Genomic DNA, 19,073 nt, shown 5'->3' with positions numbered 1-19,073 from the left:
AGTCTTGGGCCTCCTCTTCTTCCTCTTCCTGGTCTTCCTCATCATCACTTCCTTCTCCCACACTTCCTTCTTCAAATTCTTCTTCCTCCTCCTCTTCACTACTTCCTTCCTCTTCCTCTATCTCGTCACCAGACTCATCAAGTTGGGCTTGACGTTAACGCGGTCCAATGCCCATGTTGTTGAGCGTAGTGTCATTTATGAAGTGGATCGAGGCAAGCTCATCCATGTTAAGTCTGTAGCCGAATTCATTAGCAAGCTTGCATATAAGTTGGCCGAATGGGAGTGAAATATCCATCCTAATGATGCGTGTGGTCTGGACTATCTGTAGTAGTACGTACGTAGGCAGACACTACTTGTCTCCTTGCCCAGCTCTGTATAGGAAGTCTACCATCAAATGTGTGCATTTGGTGCAGTTGCTCCACCTAGGATACACATTCTATGTGAATATGTGGTGGAGTAGGCGAAAGTCATGAGTCATCTCGATCGCTGGGAGGCAATTGCCCCGCTTCCAATGGACTAGTTGGTCATAAAGAAACTGCGTGTGGCGATCTCTTTCTTGTGCACTCTTGAGATGCGATTCACTAGCATGCACCTCACCACGTGGAATCCCCATGATTCGGGCTATCACACCAACATCGACAATGACTTCCCGCCTTCCTACGAGGATAGTAAACTATAGAGGCTCCAGCAGTGGATCTTGTATATGGGCCTAGAAGGCTCGGACAGTGCTCCCATACGCACATGACTTTCCTTCAAATACGGGACCCCACTCGGTGTCCAATAGGAGCTCCATAACCGGATAAAGCCCAAATAGTCTTTCGTCCACATGTGCTTCAAAGACAACTCTACGGCCTTGAAACCTACCATGTCTGATGCCCGCCGGCAGAGCTCTTTCAAGAGGAATTTGGAGATCGAGATCCCGCTTTGTCCTTCACTCCCGCTCAATGTTAGTGCTAGAATCGGCGCCTTTCTACTTCCTTAAACAGGTAGGGCGGCTAGGCCCGGCTTCATCCGTGGGCACCCTCTTCTTTCCCATAAGGGAAAGGAGTGTGGAAAGGGAAAAGATGGCAACCACTAGCTCAAAAAGAGGCATGAGAGTGAAGCAAGATTGAAGGATAAGATGGGTTGGTGGATGTTGAGGTTTATGAGACACAAAGGTGGGTTTGTGCCCTCAAATGAGAAGAAATAATGGGGATTGAAGGTAGTAGTAGGAGATGGGTTTGAGAGAATGGTGGAGGTGGGTGTAAGAAAAGGAGGAAGATGAAGTTTTTGATGTATAGAGGAGAGATTGAAAAGAGAAATTGCAAGTTTGGAGGGGTTTAAAAGCTAGCGGAGGGGTGAAATGAGCAAAGGAGGGTAAAGGGACCCTAAATAGGGTTCACCCACATGAAAACGGGCCCCACATGTGTGTGAGAGGGGTGGTGAGCCGCCAGACCCGTGAGCCCGACACGACCCACTGGACCCGACTGCGATGCACTGAGGTTGGCACGGTGGCGCCGTGGTCCACTAGACCGTGGGCGGCACCGCCACCTAGGGGAAGTGCCCTCCCCCTCGGGGTTCCAAAAATGTGCGGGGGCCCCTCTGATTCCCCCATATTTTACGGTTTGGGCCCTTATGGCCGTGAAGTGTGTTTTCTTGCCCCATCTCACACATATTCACGCCTTTTGGCATGTTTCGAGTTGGGGATTTTTCGGGTAATATTATAAACCCATCGTTTGATGACCTAAGGAGGAATTGAGATCATTTTACATGGTCTCGGTCACGTACAGGATATATGCAACAATCACTTTTTGCCCGTTGGTGAAATTTGGGATCCTACGTCTATTTCTATATTTCATCGCCCCCTCCTAAGTCAAAGTAAGTCAGTGTGCATCGTGTTACCATAGCCCAGGTCCAGTTTAATCTAAATTATCTCTGATACCAACTTGTAACGCCCCGAAAATCAGAGGTCGAGTAGAAGTTCAACACCCGAGTTACAACGCATCACTTATGCAACATAGATAATGATGTTTAAATGTTGTCCATATTAGTGCATTAAACATGAGTGGGATTATACTAAAATAGCATATCATACTCTAGAGATAATTAAGTTAAGCAAGCAGAAGATTGAGATATGTATATAATGTATAGAAGTGTTTCTCAATTCCCAAAGTATGAGTATGTTACCTGGCTAAATTTATACATGTGTTTATCCAAAATTCACAAAATACAAAAATGTAAATGCCCAAATAATCCTTGTAGTCCCTGTAATCCCATCAATCAGTACGTGGTCTACATAGACCCACCTGATAGCTGAACATAGGAGAATTCTTCTTCCTCGACTATGAAATCCCAATTAGCAGCATAGACATCATCGCCACCTGCATTTATAATAGAGTTTAGTTGGTATTTTAAAATACTGCCCTAGAGTGGGAGTGAGTGATCAACTCAGTGGTACTATAAGGCAAAGGTTAACATGTTATCAATTCAATCAAGCAGTAATGATAAAGCAATATAACAAACATTCCCTAACTACTCTGGTTAATACAAGGATGATATGCGGTAATGATGCATGCCCTCGTCTGCACTCTCCCAGCAACACCATCTCATGGTCACACATGTTACTCCCACTGTGCCTTCATCACCAAAGCACATGCAGTGCAGTGCATGCACGTGTTAGCCGAGTTCTCGATTAGGCCTATTCATACAGCATATTTGGGAAGCTAAGGTACCTCCCTTTATATCACTTACCCAAACGATGATCCATATAGGGTCATCAATCCTAGTTAATCACATATGATAGGCAAGTTATAGGGTAACATCACCCCTAATTTAAAAGCAGTGGTAGGTAAGTTCACGAGTTTACACTCGAGGTCACTACGGGAGGCTCATCACTATCCACGTAGGCCTATTTTATACTTGAGGTCACTATGAGAGGTTCGACACCTGATCATAGGCCAACAGCTCGAATACAGTGTCCCATACCACCGTATTCGGCTCACGAGTTTGGGTTGCTCACTGGTTTCTCTATTTGAATTCCTAAAACATATTAGGGTTAGGATTTCTTAACCAAAAATGGAGTTGAAACGAGTTGAGTAGCTAGATGTAAAGGCGATTCGATGAGTGGAGTAGCAGAACAAGAGTACTGCAACAAACCCCAAAGGTTTCCCCTCGATCTCCACTCTTTTCTCCTATTTTCTCTCTTCTCTCTCCTAGGGTTAAAAAAAATCATATGGAATGAGAGAAGGGTGCGTTAAGGTCCTTATATAGGCCCAGAACTGATGTCAATGGCCCCAGGCCCATGGTATACTTAGGTTATAGCCAAAGGGTGTCTGTTTCGGGCAAACAGGACTCATCTAGAGGCCCGTTTCTCACCTTAGTCATGGAGTAAATTCCCTGACAATGGATCTATGATAGGACTGTGTTTATGGTGTGATCTAACAAACAGATAGGTCGTGAAGGACCCAAATCAGATCAACAGTCATCGCCACTCGATCAGTGCCACAAGTATACTGACATGTGTAGGGAAATTTTCCTGATCCAAGAGTATAATTTGGTCAGAATCTGATGGTCTGAAACCTTAAATTTGGCCTGTAAGCGAATAGCCCAATTCACTTAAGTTTGAGTTCATTTTGTAAAGATATTCACGTTTCTCATACACTTCACTCCAGGCTCAAGTTGTGTGTTTCTGGATACTATTTGGATACAATTCCCGCGATGGTTGTCAAGCCCAATAAGGTGGTCATAACCTTATAGTTTAGCGGTAATCGGACTTTGGACGTGCGGTTCGGGTCTGATACGGAGTTTCAATGTGCTCCCGACAACAACTGGGTTTTGAGATTTCTCTTAGGTTCTTGGGTAATGTTGAGTTAGCGATTCTAGTGGTTTTGGGTTTTGCAGTTCGTATAGATAGTGGTTCAAGCTAATTCCACTGATTATTTAGTTTAATACTTAATTAATTTTTGTTTAATTTCTAAAGGATTCGGTCTTTAGCGATTTTTGCCTAAGGTGGTACTCGGGTCTTTGTACGAATTTTTTCAAAACGTTACAATCTACCCCCCTTAAAGAAAAATTTCATCTTTGAAATTAGTACCTTTTCGTACTCCTCGAGAATCTAAGGGTAGTTCTTATGGACTTCAGCTTCTATTTTCCAATTTACCTCTTCCTTAGTGTAGTGAGTCCACAATACTTTCACGAGCAGAATAACTATGTTGCGTAGCACTTGGTCCTTCCTATCAAGGATATGTGTTGGTTGCAGTACATAAGTAGTATCTTCACTCAACTGTATTTGTTCCTATTTGATAATATGGGAAAGATCAGGAACATATTTCTTTGCCATCGATACATGAAATACGTTGTGCATGCCTGCGAGTAGTGTGGGCAAAGCAAGACGGTATGCCACCATACCCACTCGGTCTAGTATCTAGAATGGGCCAATGAATCTCAGTGTAATCTTCCCTTTCTTACCAAAGCGAAGGACTCCCTTCATTAGAGAAACTTTCAGAAACATGTGGTCCCCACCACAAACTCTAGTTGTTGCTGTCGTCTATCGGCATAACACTTCTGTCTATTCTGTGCTGTAAGAAGTCGATGCCTAATAATGTTAATCTTCTCAGAGGTCGCTTATTCTAAATCATGGCCAATCAGGCTTCTCTCACCAACTTCCACCCAACAATTTGGTGCTCGACATGGACGCCCATACAATGCCTCGTAGGGAGCCATGCCAATGCTTGCTTGAAAGCTGTTGTTATAAGCGAACTCTGCATAGGGAAGACAATCATCCCAACTGTCTTTAAAATTGAGCACACATGCCTGCAACATGTCCTCTAACACCTAATTTACCTGTTCCCTCTGCCCGTCAGTCTGTGGGTGGAACGCGGTACTGAACTTCAATTTCACACCTGTTGCTTCTTGGATACGAGTCTAAAAGATAGATGTGAATTGCGTGTCTCAATCTGACACGATCTCCATAGGCACTCCATGCAGACGTACTATCTCCTTAATGTACAACTTAGCCAAATCATCTGTTGAGTTTAAAACTCTAATAGGGAGAAAATGAGCTGATTTCGTCAATTAGTCCACAATCACCCATATGGAGTCGTGTCCCTTTCTCGTCTTCGGTAACCCGGAAATGAAATCCATAGAAATGAAATTCCACTTCCATTCAGCTATGGGCATGGGCTGAAGCAATCCAGGAGGTTGGTGATGCTCGACCTTGACCTGTTGGAATGTAAGACAATGGGACACAAAGTCTGCTTGTGGGCCTTCATGTTGTCCCACCAGTATGAATGCTTCATATCTCAATATATCTTTGTACTACCAGGATGCATCGCCATCTTCAAATTGTGAGCAGCTTCGAGAACTTTCCTTCTCAAGTCATGAAGATTTGGGATGCATAGGTGGTCACGATAACGTAAACCCCCATCTGAACTAACTCTCCATTTAGATTCTTCATCGTCACTAGCTCGTTTTCTCAACTCCAACAACCATTCATCTTCCTTATGAGCCACAATGATTCAGTCATCGATAAGTGGTTGTACGCGAATGTGTGCGACGCTCACGAACGGCTCCTCTACTGTAAGCTTTTGTTCGAAGTCTCGCACAAATTCGACCATATTCCATTCCTGTATTATCAGCAGAGCTGCAAATGTTATCATCTTATTGCCGCTCAAAGCATCTGCCACAAGGTTGGCCTTGCCGAGATGGTAGGAGACCTTAAACTTGAAGTCCTTCAAGGTTTCTATCCATCATCGTTGCCTCATATTCAGGTGTCTTTGCGTGAATATGTACCTGAGTCTCTTGTGGTCGTAAAAGACCTTGAACTCCTCTGTCTTCAGAGCTTTAATGCAAAAGATGACGGCCGCCAACTTTAGGTCGTGCATATGGTAGTTCTCCTCGTGTTTCCTCAACTGTCATGATGCAAAGGCAATCACTCTATCCTTCTGCATAAGAACACAATCCAAACCAACATAAGAGGCGTCAGTGTATATGGTATATTTGACCCCTTGCTATGATAATACTAGTATAGGGGAGGACGTCAGCTTGTCCTTTAATTCCTGAAAGGCCACTTCTGCCTTCTCGTTCTAGGCAAACTTAAGATCTTTCCGAGTGAGCTGAGACAACGGTCTAGCTATCTTAATGAATCGATGATAGTAACCTGCCAGGCTGAGGAAACTCCTCACTTCAGTAACTGAACCGGGTTGCTCCCAGTCCTGAACTGCGGTCACCTTAGCAAGGTCCACAACTATTCCTTCCTTGGACACCACATGTCCCAGAAACTTGATTTCTTCTTTACAGAAGTCGCATTTCTTGTACTGAGTAAATAACTGGTTCTTCTTGAGAGTATCAAAGACTGCTCGTAGGTGCTCCTCGTGATCTTTCCGACTCTTAGAGTATATCAAGATGTCATCTATAAATACGATGATGAATCGGTACAGATACGGTCGAAACACCCGGTTCATAAAGTCCATGAACACGGCTGGTGCGTTTGTGAGTCGAAACGACATCACAAGGAACTCGTAGTGCCCAAAGTTGGTTCTGAACGCTGTTTTTTACATGTCCTCATCCCTGACACGCAACTAGTGATACCCTGACTGTAAGTCGATCTTTGAAAATTATTGTGCCCCTTTTAACTGGTCGAACAGATCATCAATCCTGGGTAGAGGTTACTTGTTCTTCATTGTCACTTGGTTCAACCTGCGATAATCAATACACAATTGCAGTGATCCATCCTTCTTCTTCACAAACAACACAGGTGCTCCCTAAGGTGATACACTCGGTCGTATGAAGCCTGCATGCAACAGATTGTCGATCTGTCTCTTTAGTTCCTCCATCTCACACGGAGGCATGTGATACGTCGGTAGCGAAATGGGTGTCGCACTAGGCATAAGGTCGATATTAAAGTCAATCTCGTGTCGAGGAGGTAGTCCAGGTATCGTCCTGAACATGTCTGTAAAATCTCAGACAACAAGCGTGTTCCCAAGTGTTGGACCATCAACATTCTCTAGCAAGGTAGCATAACAACTAATGTCGTAGTACCAACTGACCTGAAATGGGAAAGTAAAGGTCATGCCCTCAGGTCCATGGGTTGTCACCACTCTAGTATCGCAATCGATCTTTGCCTTCATCTCAGTGAGCGAATCCATACTGAGGATGACATCATAATGACACAGCGGGGTGACAATCAGGTCAACGAGAATTGTTCTGCTTCTTAAGTCTATCGAGCAACCCTTACAAATCTTGGTAGTGCCTGAGAAGGTCCCTATGGCGGTAAGGAGTCTCATCCCAACCATAGGAGTAGTTTCCAACACTAGTCGCTTAACTGCTGCGCATGATATTATTGAAATAGTGGACCCGGTGTCCACCGATAGGAAGAGTGGTATACCCTGGATATGTGCGATGACTTCGAAAGCCAATGGTGCTGCAGTTGCTGTCTCGGAAGCCTCAGCTACAAGTGAATGCACCCGAGCTTGTTAAGGACGATTCAGTTGTGCTGTCATAGGTCATTGAGTCGGCCTAAATTGAGGTGCAAGTGGCTGGTAAGATGGCTGTGCAGGCGGTGCTGATTGTAGAGGAGCTGAGATAAGTTGCGGCATCTGACAGTTGGTCTTTTGAGGAGGGGCAAAGTGGTTGTCCCTCATCCTGGTAAAGCAGTAAGTGTCAGTATGGCCCAACCTCTTGCAATAGGTGCAGCACACATCTGATCGCCTCAGCTAGGTCGGTGGAGCCGTAAGTCTGAGAGGCGAAACTACACGTGGCCTCTTTTAGAGGAATGGTCTGCTCGACAAATCAGGTCGAGGCCTCGGACCCATGGGTATACATGTATGGGATAGTCTATCCTCATCCTGCTCATCTTGCTCAGCTCACAGGGACATGTTCACTAGCTCAGCATAGTTAGGAATGCTAACGTAATACATCTTCGTACATATTTTAGGTCGCAGTCCCTTAGAAAATTATCGCATTCACATCGGCTCGTCTGTTATATCAAAGGAGCGTATCTGGCCAGCTACATAAACCTATTCTCATATTCTGACACAGTCATCCCTCCCTGTTGGAGGCGAAGAAACTCTCCATCGTTTTCATTGCAGTAGGTGAGGGGGAAGTACTTCCCATAGAAGTGGGTCTCAAAAGCTTCCAATGTCCATACATACCCAGCAACAACTGTCCGTAGGACGCTGTCCCACCATAGACTAGCTTCCTTCTTGAACATGTATGTAACCAACTCAACCTGCTCCGCCTCAGTGCAGTGCAGCGACTTCAACATCTTAAAGATGCAATCAAGCCAGTACTCGGCCTCCTCGGGTCTGTGAGTACCCGTAAAAGTAGGAAGTCGTAAGTGCTGAAAGCGATTGAATAAACCGCTGGCATTCATGTTCCCAACAGGGTGTGCAGGTGGTGCAGGCGGGGCCATGCTCATGTTCTGGGCAAGGGCCCGTGATAGTGGTCCAAATCTGCTATTGCTGCTGCATCAGGAGTATCATCTATTCCAACCTATCAGGAGGAGAAGTCGCCTGAGGCATGTGTGGTGTCCAGGTAGACACACGGTTCTGTTATGGAACCGGTGGTGCACTAGGTGTTGGCCCATTTGTGGGGCTAGTGGCTGGTAGAGAATCTGGCATAGTCTCGTGATTCGGGCGCAAACTACAGTCCGTATGGGTATCGCTTAGGAGAGGTGCCCTATCACTCGATTTGCCAAGTGCAAGATGTGTTGTACTCTGAGCGACCTTAGGTGGCATTCCCTATATAAAACATAGGGTGTAACATGTGTGAGATTCAGAACAAGGTTATTTAATTTGCTAAAAATTCCACATATTCCATAACCAAGGAAGCTTCATGCATTTCATTTAACCAAAATTGTCACAATACATGAGATTTAGTCTTATATGGATCATGACAGAAGATGCATATGAGTTAATCTAAACAAGGCTTTAAACACTAAAATACACCAATAACTCTAACATACTACTAAGCTTATCAAGGCTATCACATAGAAAATAGGAAAACAAACAAAACCCAAAGACGACTACAACATATGGCTAGTCATCTGACTCTGGTGATGGAGGAGGAGCACCCTTGTCCTGCATGTATCACAAGAGGGTCTTCAGAGTGCAGGACATCTTCTTAAACTACTGTTTCGTATAGGCATTATTCTCCTCAAGCTATTGCTTCACTTCGGCCCAGGTCTCTCTAACCTCCTTTCTCAGGGCGGCCTGACTCTCCTCAATCCGAGCCAAGTGGGCTTCTAAGGTAGCCCGATCACGGTGGTGCTCATGTGTAGCAGGAGGATGACCCACATCAGAGTCTTGGGCCCTCCTCTTCTTCCTCTTCCTGGTCTTCCTCATCATCACTTCCCCCTTCATCACTTCCTTCTCTCACACTTCCTTCTTCAAATTCTTCTTCCTCGTCCTCTTCACTACTTCCTTCCTCTTCCTCTATCTCGTCACCATACTCATTAAGTCGGGCATGACATTAACGCGGTCCAATGCCCATGTTGTTGAGCGTAGTGTCATTTATGAAGTGGATCGGGGTAAGCTCATCCATGTTAAGTCTGTAGTCGAATTCACTAGCAAGCTTGCATATAAGTTGGCCAAATGGGAGTGAAATATCCATCTTAACGATGCGTGTGGTCTGGACTATCTGTAGTAGTACATACATAGGCAGACACAGCTTGTCTCTCTGCCCAGCTCTGTATAGGAAGTCCACCATCAAACGTATGTATTCGGTGTGGTTGCTCCACCTAGGATACACATTGTATGTGAACCTGTGATGGAGTAGGCGGAAGTCATGAGTCATCTCAGTCACTGGGAGGCAATTACCCTACTTCTAATGGACCATTCAGCCATAAAGAAACCACGTGCAGTGATCTCTTTCTCATGCACTCTTGAGATGCGATTCACTAGCATGCACCTCGCCACGTGGAATCCCCATGATTCGGGCTATCATACCAACATTGATAATGGCTTTCCGCCTTCCCATGGAGATAGTGAACTGTAGAGGATCCAGTAGTGGATCTCGTATGTGGGTCTAGAAGGCTCAGATAGTGCTCCCACACGCACGTGACTTGCCATCAAATATGGGATCCCACCCGGCATCCAACAGGAGCTCTATAACTGGATAAAGCCCAAATAGTCTTTCATCCATGTGTGCTTCAAAGATAACTCTGCGGCCTTGAAACCTACCATGTTCGACGCCCACCGGCAGAGCTCTTTTAAGAAGAATTTGGAGATCGAGATCCCGTTTCGTCCTTCACTCCTGCTCAATGCTAGTACTAGAATCGGCACCTTTCTGCTTCCTTAGACGGGTAGGGCGGCTAGGCCCGACTTCATCCGTGGGTGCCCTCTTCTTTCCCATAAGGGAAAGGAGTGTGGAAAGGGAAAAGATGGCAGCCACTAGCTCAAAAAGATCCATAAGAGTGAAGCAAGATTGAAGGATAAGATGGGTTGGTGGATGTTGAGGTTTATGAGACACGAAGGTGGGTTTGTGCACTCAAATGAGAAGAAATAAAGGGGATTGAAGGTAGTAGGAGATGGGTTTGAGAGTTGGTGGAGGTGGGTGCAGGAAAAGGAAGAAGATGAAGTTTGTGATGTATAAAGGAGAGATTTGAAAGAGAAATTGTAAGTTTGGAGGGGTTTGAAAGCTAGAGGAGGGGTGAAATGAGCAAAGGAGGATATAAGGACCCTAAATAGGGTGGACTCACATGCAAACGGGCCCCACATGTGTGTGGGAGGGGCGGCGGGCCGCCGGACCCGCTAGCCCGTCGAGGCCTACTGGACCCGACTGTGATGCATCACGGTCCGCTGGACCGTGGGTGGGGCAGCCACCTGGGGTTTCAAAAATGTGCGGAGGCTGTCTGGTTCCCCCCGTATTTTGCAGTTTGGGCCCCTATGACTGTGAAGTGTGTTTTTTCGCCCCCATCTCGCACATATTCATGCCTTTTGGCGTGTTTTAAGTTGGGCATTTGCCGAGTAATATTCTAAACCCGTCGTTTGATGGCCTAAGGAGGAATTGAGATCATTTTACATGGTCTCAATCGCGTACGGGCTATATGCAATGGTCACTTTTTGCCCGTTGGTGAAATTTGGGATCCTACGTCTATTTTTACATTTCATTGCCCCCTCCTAAGTCAAAGTACATCAGTGTGAGTCATGTTACCATAACCCAAGTCCAATTTAATCCAAATCATACTCTGATACCAACTTGTAATGCCCCAAAAATTGGGGGTCGAGCAGAAGCTCAACTCCCAAGTTCCAACACATCACTTATGCAACGTAGATAATGATGTTTAAATGTTGTCCATATTAGTGCATTAAACATGAGTAGGATTATACTAAAACAGCATATCATACTCCAGAGATAATTAAGTTAAGCAAGCGAAAGACCGAGATAGGTATATAATGTATAGAAGTGTTTCTTAATTCCCAGAGTATGAGTATGTTACCAGGATGAATATCTACATATGTTGATCCAAAATTTACAAAATACAAAAATGTAAATGTCCAACTAATCCTTATAGTCCCTGTAATCTCATCGATTAGTACGTGGTCTACACAAACCCGCCTGATAGCTTAACGTAGGAGAATTCTTCCTCCTTGTCTATAAAATCCCAATCAGCAGCTTAGACATCGTCGCCACCTGCATCTACAACAGAGTCTAGTTGGTGTTTTAAAATACTGTCCCAGAGTGAGAGTGAGTGATCAACTCAGTGGTACTATAAGGAAAAGGTTAACATGTTATCAATTCAGTCAAACAGTAATGATAAAGTAATATAATAAGCATTCCCTAACTACTCTGGTTAATGCAAGGATGATATGTGGTAATGATGCATGCCCTTGCTTGCACTCCCTGAGTGACACCATCTCACAGTCGCACATGCTACTCCCACTATGCCTTCATTGCCAAAGCACATGCAGTGTGGTGCATGCACGTGTTAGCCGAGTTCTTGATTAGGCCCATTCATACAGCATATTCAGGAAGCTAAGATACCTCCCTTTATATCACTTACACAAACGATGATCCATCTAGGGTCGTCAATCCTAGTTAATCACATATGGTAGGCAAGTTATAGGGTAACATCACGCCTAATTTAAAAGTAGTGGATAGGCAAGTTCGCGAGTTTACACTCGAGGTCACTGCGGGAGGCTCGTCACTATCCGTGTAGGCCTATTTTATACTCGAGGTCACTACGAGAGGCTCGACACCTGATCGTAGGCCGACAGCTCGAATACATTGTCCCATACTACTATATTCGGCTCACAAGTTTGGGTTGCTCACTAGTCATTACGGGAAAACTCATCACCCCAACATAAGCCGACAGCTGGACCATGGTGTCCCATACCACCATGCCCGGCTCATGAATTTTAGCGAATCGTGGCACCAAGGTTAAACGGGCTTTACATTGGTAAGTGACACCTTAGATTTAAGCAGTAGCATTCATACATGGTAAACACACATTAGGCCAATCGGGTTACTTGACAAGTTCGATTGGTATGAGCATACACTACATTAATCGACATGGAGTGCATACACACTCCTTATGGCCTAACCACTGTCGATAATCATCGTACAACTCGGATTCATCAAACGTATTCGTTGTGGCGAAACTAGTTTGGCCACTTGATCGGAAACTGTTACCGATTGCCTGGATTACGTATTAGTCCCAATTATACTCAAATACAATAGGCATTCATATGTGATAGTCAAAACAACATTTAACAACTAATTCAAATACAATTCTCATTCGAGCATTTTAACAACCATATTGCAAATGTTATCTTACATAGGCGTTTCATCCATAAATCACGTAGTAGTAAGATAGGTTACATGAAGGAAACTGTAACTATAGATAAGGTAATTGAGAATCCTATCTCAACACCCTCATTAAATACATTTCAATAAGCAATTTCTCATCCAGACATTTTATCAAACACTTAAACTACACACTCAACATACATGTACTAAATTAGTTATAACATATATTATGACAAATCCTTTCACAAAGGAGTTGTCATACATACAACAAACATGAATTCTAGATTAATAGTCATGGCAAGCATAAATAATAATTTCCTATTCATTCAAACATTTCAACAAACACATGGAATGCATTTAGCATACAACTAAGTTTACACATACATGATATATTAAAAAAGGTCGTAACTAAGATCATGTAGTAGCAATCAAGTCAGACATAAATCATTACTGACATTGAAAGCCTTGAAAACTATAACCTAAACATTTATTGTCCGCACCTTTCGTCTGTACACTCGTTAAGAACTTGGTTCGTGCACCACGTCTTTGTCTATGACACATTGGCTACATAAACATTGAAATAGGTTAGCTATTCCACCGGTTTCTCTATTTGGATTCCTAAAACAGATTAAGGTTAAGATTTCTTATCCAAAAAAGGAGTTGAAACGAGTTGAGTGCTAGATGTAAAGGCAATTCGATGAGCGGAGTAGCAGAACAGGAGTACTGCAGTAAACCCCAAAGGTTTCCCCTTGATCTCCACTCTTTTCTCCTCTTTTCTCTCCTCTCTCTTAGGGTTAGAAAAAAATTCGTATGGAATGAAAAAGGGGTGGGTTAAGATCCTTATATAGGCCCAGAACTGATGTCAATGGCCTCAGGGCCATGGTATACTTAGGTTATAGCCAAAGGGTGTCTGTTTCAGGCAAACATGACTCATCTGGAGGCCCATTTCTCACCTAAGTCATGGAGTAAATTTTTTGACAATGGATCTATGATAGGACTATGTTTATGGTGCGATCTAACAAATAGATCGGTCATGAAGGACCCGAATCAGATCAACGGTCATCACCACTTGATCAGGGCCACAAGTATAATGACATGTGTAGGGAAATTTCCCTGATCCAAGGGTGTAATTTGGTCAGAATCTGACGGTTTGAAACCTTAAATTTGGCCTGCAACCGAATGACCCAATTCACTTAAGTTTGAGTTCATTTTCTTAAGATATTCGCGTTTCTCACACACTTCACTCCAGGCTTAAGTTATACGTTTCTGGGTACTAATTCCCATGATGGTTGTCAAGCCCAGTAAGGTGGTCATAGCCTTATAGTTTCGTAGTAATCGGACTTTCGATGCGCTGTCCAGGTCCGATACGGAGTTTCAATGTGCTCTGAGAGCAACTGGGTTTTGAGATTGCTCCTACGTTCTTGGGTAATGTTGAGTTAGCGATTCTAGTGGTTTTGGGTCTTGCAGTTCATATAAATAGTGGTTCAAGCTAATTCCACTGATTATTTAGTTTAATACTTAATTAATTTTTTGTCTAATTTCTAAAGGATTCGGTCCTTAGCGATTTCTACCTGAGGTGGTACTCGGGTCTTTGTACTGATTTTTCCAAGACGTTACACTCAACTTGCTCTACCTCAGTACAGTGCAACAACTTCAACATCTTGGATATGCGATCCAACTAATACTCAGTCTCCTCGGGTCAGTGAGTACCCGCGAAAGTAGGAGGGTGAAAGCACTGAAAACGCTTGAATAAGCCACTTGTAGTCATAGTTCCAACAGGTTGCACAGGTGGTATAGGCGGGACCATATTCATGTTTTGGGCAATGGCCCTTGCTATCGTGGCTAAGACTTGTTGTTGTTACTGTATTAGGAACATCATCTGCTCCAACCTATTAAGAGGAGGAGCCACCTGAGGCATGTGTGGAGTCAACGAAGATGCACGGTTCTGTCCCAGAACCGGTGGTGCATTCGGTGCTGGCCCATTTGTAGAGTCAGTGGCTAGTTGTGAATCCGACATTGTGTCGTTACTCAGTCCCAAATTAGGGTCCATTTGGCTACCACTCGAGTGAGAGGCCCTGTCATTCATTCCGCTAAGCGGAAGACATGCCATGTCCCGAGTAGTCTTAGGTGGCATTCCCTATATACAACATAGAGTGCAACATAAGTTTGGGATAACATCATTCGCTCAAAACATTCTGCACATTTCTAAGCAAAGAAACTTCATGCACTTCATTTAACCAAAATTTGTCACAATACACTATTCACTCCCCAAGTATAGGGTTGTGATGTAGTAATAAACTCAGTGAGACCAAGGTCGAATCCCAAGGGACTGATACCTGTACGAAATTTGAAACTAAGTAGAACTAGAACTAGACTAAGATGAAATCTAAATCGACTGTAATTTGAGGAATAATGATGAAATAATTATCTAAAACTTAAATAATTCAAGGAAAGGAAACTAAGGATTCAGAGGATCCACTTGTAGAGATCAGGGAGATCTTATGCTTGATTCAAGAACTCAACTGGACTTAGAGTCCCATCTTCATCCGGTTGAAGGGTACAATCATGAATATTAAAACTGAACTTCCTTTAATGTAGTTTTTAAGAGATGAAAGCCATAAGAATTAGAATGGATTGGTGATGAAGGTGAACAACAGGGCTTCCTAACGTCATATACATAAAAAGGAAAGGAACATGCTCAAAGCTATTGCAGACCCATTATAATTTTAGTCACAACATACCATTAAAAATGAAAAACATTCCCTTAATTAAACTAAAATCAACATTAATTCAGTCTAAACAAAAGGCACAAGCAAAAAGTCTCCCATTATACTACAAGCTTCACCTCTTAGCCCTAGCTAAGAGGTTTAGCCTAAAATAGACATGATTAGGCTAAACATAAAAAGAAATAGGAGAAATAAACAAATAAAATAAATATTACTCTCTCTCTCTCTCTCTCTCTCTCTCTCTCTCTCTCTGCTCCATGTCTAAGCTTGGATCCCACGTCCAAGATTGGATGATCGATCCTCTCTCTCTCCCTTTCCTTTTATAGCTACTGTAGTCAGTCAACTGGGAATCGGTGCTGCATGAGGCGGTGGAAAACTTTCGCAAGTCTTTACGCACAAAGGCGGTTACGCAGAGACATGCAGAGAAGAAAACACACCAACCCGTCGTTTGGCTTAGATTTTCGGGACAATAAACATGTTTTAATTCAGAATTTCTCCATGGTTAGGGTCAGCTGGGGCCTCGGCGCCATCTGAATGGTTCAGATCATCAAAACGAGCAATGATAGTGGCCCACAACTCCTCTGAATTTTTGGATTTCCCAGACGTAGGGGATGCCTAAACAGAGTACGCTGTGATGCTCGGTGGGCCCCTGATCAGATCTGAAAGAAAAATCCACTTCGTTCATTGAATTCCTGGCAAAAAAAGTCGGGAAGGAGTGGTTTTTATCAGATTTTAGTGTTGTCCCCTATCAAACCAACTCACCGTTAATCTTGTGTTTTTCGAAGATCCACGTGAATACACGTGTATGGGCCAAACGGCCACCTAGGAGAGGGTCAGTCCTATCCCAGAGAGAAAATGGACGGTTAAGACCATAAAAATACATGATAGGTGGGGCTCACAACCAAAAACTGGACGGCGTGCGTTAGACAATGTTGGAAAATCTATTTTTGTGAGAAATCCTCGGTCAGCGCCTGCTGACCGAGTTCTTGAATTGTGATGCATGGTCGGACCACATGCACTGTGTACACGCGTTTCAAGCATGGGGTCCACTGAGATGTGTTTGGGAAATCTGCTCCGTCCAACCTATTTTTCATATAATTGAAAGGGTTGAGACCAAAATTGAAGCATTTCCAGATACCAGGTGGGCCCCAAATAAGGATTTTAGGAGCCGATCTATCCTTTGGGCTACTTCAGTAAGGATCCAATGGCTGAAATTTGACATGTATGGTTAATTTATGGTCCTCAAGCCACATATGAAGTTTTAAGCTGAACGAATGGTGGAAACCCTATGATCTTGCATTTTGGACCAATTTGGGGCTACTTAAGCTTCAGTTTCTCGATTTTCTCGGATGTATGGCATGTAAATCCATCGATCTTGGTCACTTGGAGTCCGTCCCTTGCCTTGGTGAATTTTGAGCGTTAGATCCGTGCTTAAAGCACCCTGTTTCAGTCCAAGCTCCTAACTTTACCTTGCAACACACACAATTAAATTAGGCCATTAAATATTATCATGTTCATAAAAACAAGTAATAACTGTGGTCGAATATGCAATATTTGACCCTCATCACAACCCCCAACCAGCATCTTGCTAGTCCTGAGCAAAGTATGTGAATAATAAGTTGAGAATTACAGGGCAATTTCTATGAAACCGAGTGATATTTTGAAAAACGATTCAGATACGAGAAATATAAGATTCATGAATGTTGGGCAATACTATTTCCTAGAATTAAGCGCATTGTAAACTTTATAATCAAGTTTAAAATATTAATCCATTAATTAAAACATTTCTAAGCATCGAGTTTCATGAGTGTATAATGAAATCTCGGCTTATCATTAGGGTTCACTTCTCTATTTCATGATGTCATTGGTACGCAACAAGAGCATTCAGGATAACCAAAACTTAAACCAAACTTTCCCCATTCTTCTAGCTTTTGGTGACTTTCCCGCTATATCAATTTTTAAAAACTAACGCCAAGGAGGGGAATCGAATCCTCACCTATAGGGAGCAAACCTATGGTGAAGATCGTACACCTAACCCTTTCCACATATCATCCATGGGGAATTAAATCCACATCTATAGGGAGCAAACCTAGGTTGAAGATCATTTGCCCAACCCTTTCCAAATGTAGCTGTTTTTTTTTTTTTTAAAAAGCTGGGTATTTCTTTTTCTTTAATTGATCATGACGGACAAATTTTCCAGGTTGGTTCCTTACATGCTTAGTGATTACCAAGTTAACCCTTTAATATCGAACTGAAACCTTAATGTGTAAGCGAGATGTGACATGTGAAATTATGACTCAATTAATGTTTACAACTTCTAATCTTGGATTAACAATTGAAACTTAACTGTGAAATCTAAATAGATAACCGAATCCAAGAGTCATAAATCTAACATTACGTATCTCATAATTCTAAATCAAAGATGGTCGTCAACATCACTTCGACTTTATAAGAATTTTCAGAAAAAATTTAAAAATTTTCCTTAATGTGAAATTTTCCAGGTTGGTTCCTTACATGCTTAGTGATTACTAAGTTAACCCTTCAATATCGAACTGAAACCTTAATGTGTAAATGAGATGTGACATGTGAAATCATGACTCAATCAATGTTTACAACTTCTAATCTTGGATTAACAATTCAAACTTAATTATGAAATCTAAATAGATAACTGAATCCAAGAGTCATAAATCCAACATTACGTATCTTATAATTCTGAATCAAAGATGGTCGTCAACATCATTCGACTTTATAAGAATTTTCAAAAAAAATTTAAAAATTTTCCTTAATGTGAAATTTTCTAGGTTGGTTCCTTACATGCTTAGTGATTACCAAGTTAACTTTTCAATATGGAATAGAAACCTTAATGTGTAAGCGAGATGTGACATGTGAAATTATGACTCAATCAATGTTTACAACTTCTAATCTTGGATTAACAATTCAAACTTAACTATGAAATCTAAATAGATAACTGAATCCAAGAGTCATAAATCCAACATTACATATCTTATAATTCTGAATCAAAGATGGTCGTCAACATCACTTCGACTTCATAAGAATTTTCAGAATAATTTTAAAAAATTTCCTTTCCACAATTTTTGCTCGTAACCTAATCTCCTACCCCCAACCTAAAATTTACATTGTCCTCAATGTAAAGGAAATAAGCATTCACATGGGACAACAAAAGTAAAAGAGAAGTGATGGAAAGATAGTACCTAGACGAAGGACTCAAGAGGCTTTTCCAAAAAGATATCAGTAGAAGAGTGGGTCAACATAAGAGTTAAACCAACGAAAGTAAACTATCTTAAAACAACGTAGAAAACAAACTAACCTAACGGCATAAAACCGACTAACCTAGAACAGCATAAAGTAAACTACCCTAGTCTTATGAAAGTAGGGAAAAACTACTAAGTCATGCCACAAGGTTCCTCTTCTGGCTAGTATCGTGATAAATTTCTTAGTAGGTTTCTCAACAAGATCATCCAAAAGCCCTTTTTGCAGTAGGCTTGGATGCCATGGAGTATGAAATTCCAGAGAAATTTATGTACCTCATAATAAAATTTTCGTTGATTCGTCTAAGGTATCCAAAGTATATATAATTCACCTGTGTCATAAAAAGTTTCA

This window comes from Magnolia sinica, chromosome 4, assembly GCF_029962835.1.
Source record: "Magnolia sinica isolate HGM2019 chromosome 4, MsV1, whole genome shotgun sequence".
Classification (NCBI taxonomy): Eukaryota; Viridiplantae; Streptophyta; class Magnoliopsida; order Magnoliales; family Magnoliaceae; genus Magnolia; species Magnolia sinica.
Note: the sequence above shows the minus strand (reverse complement) of the source record.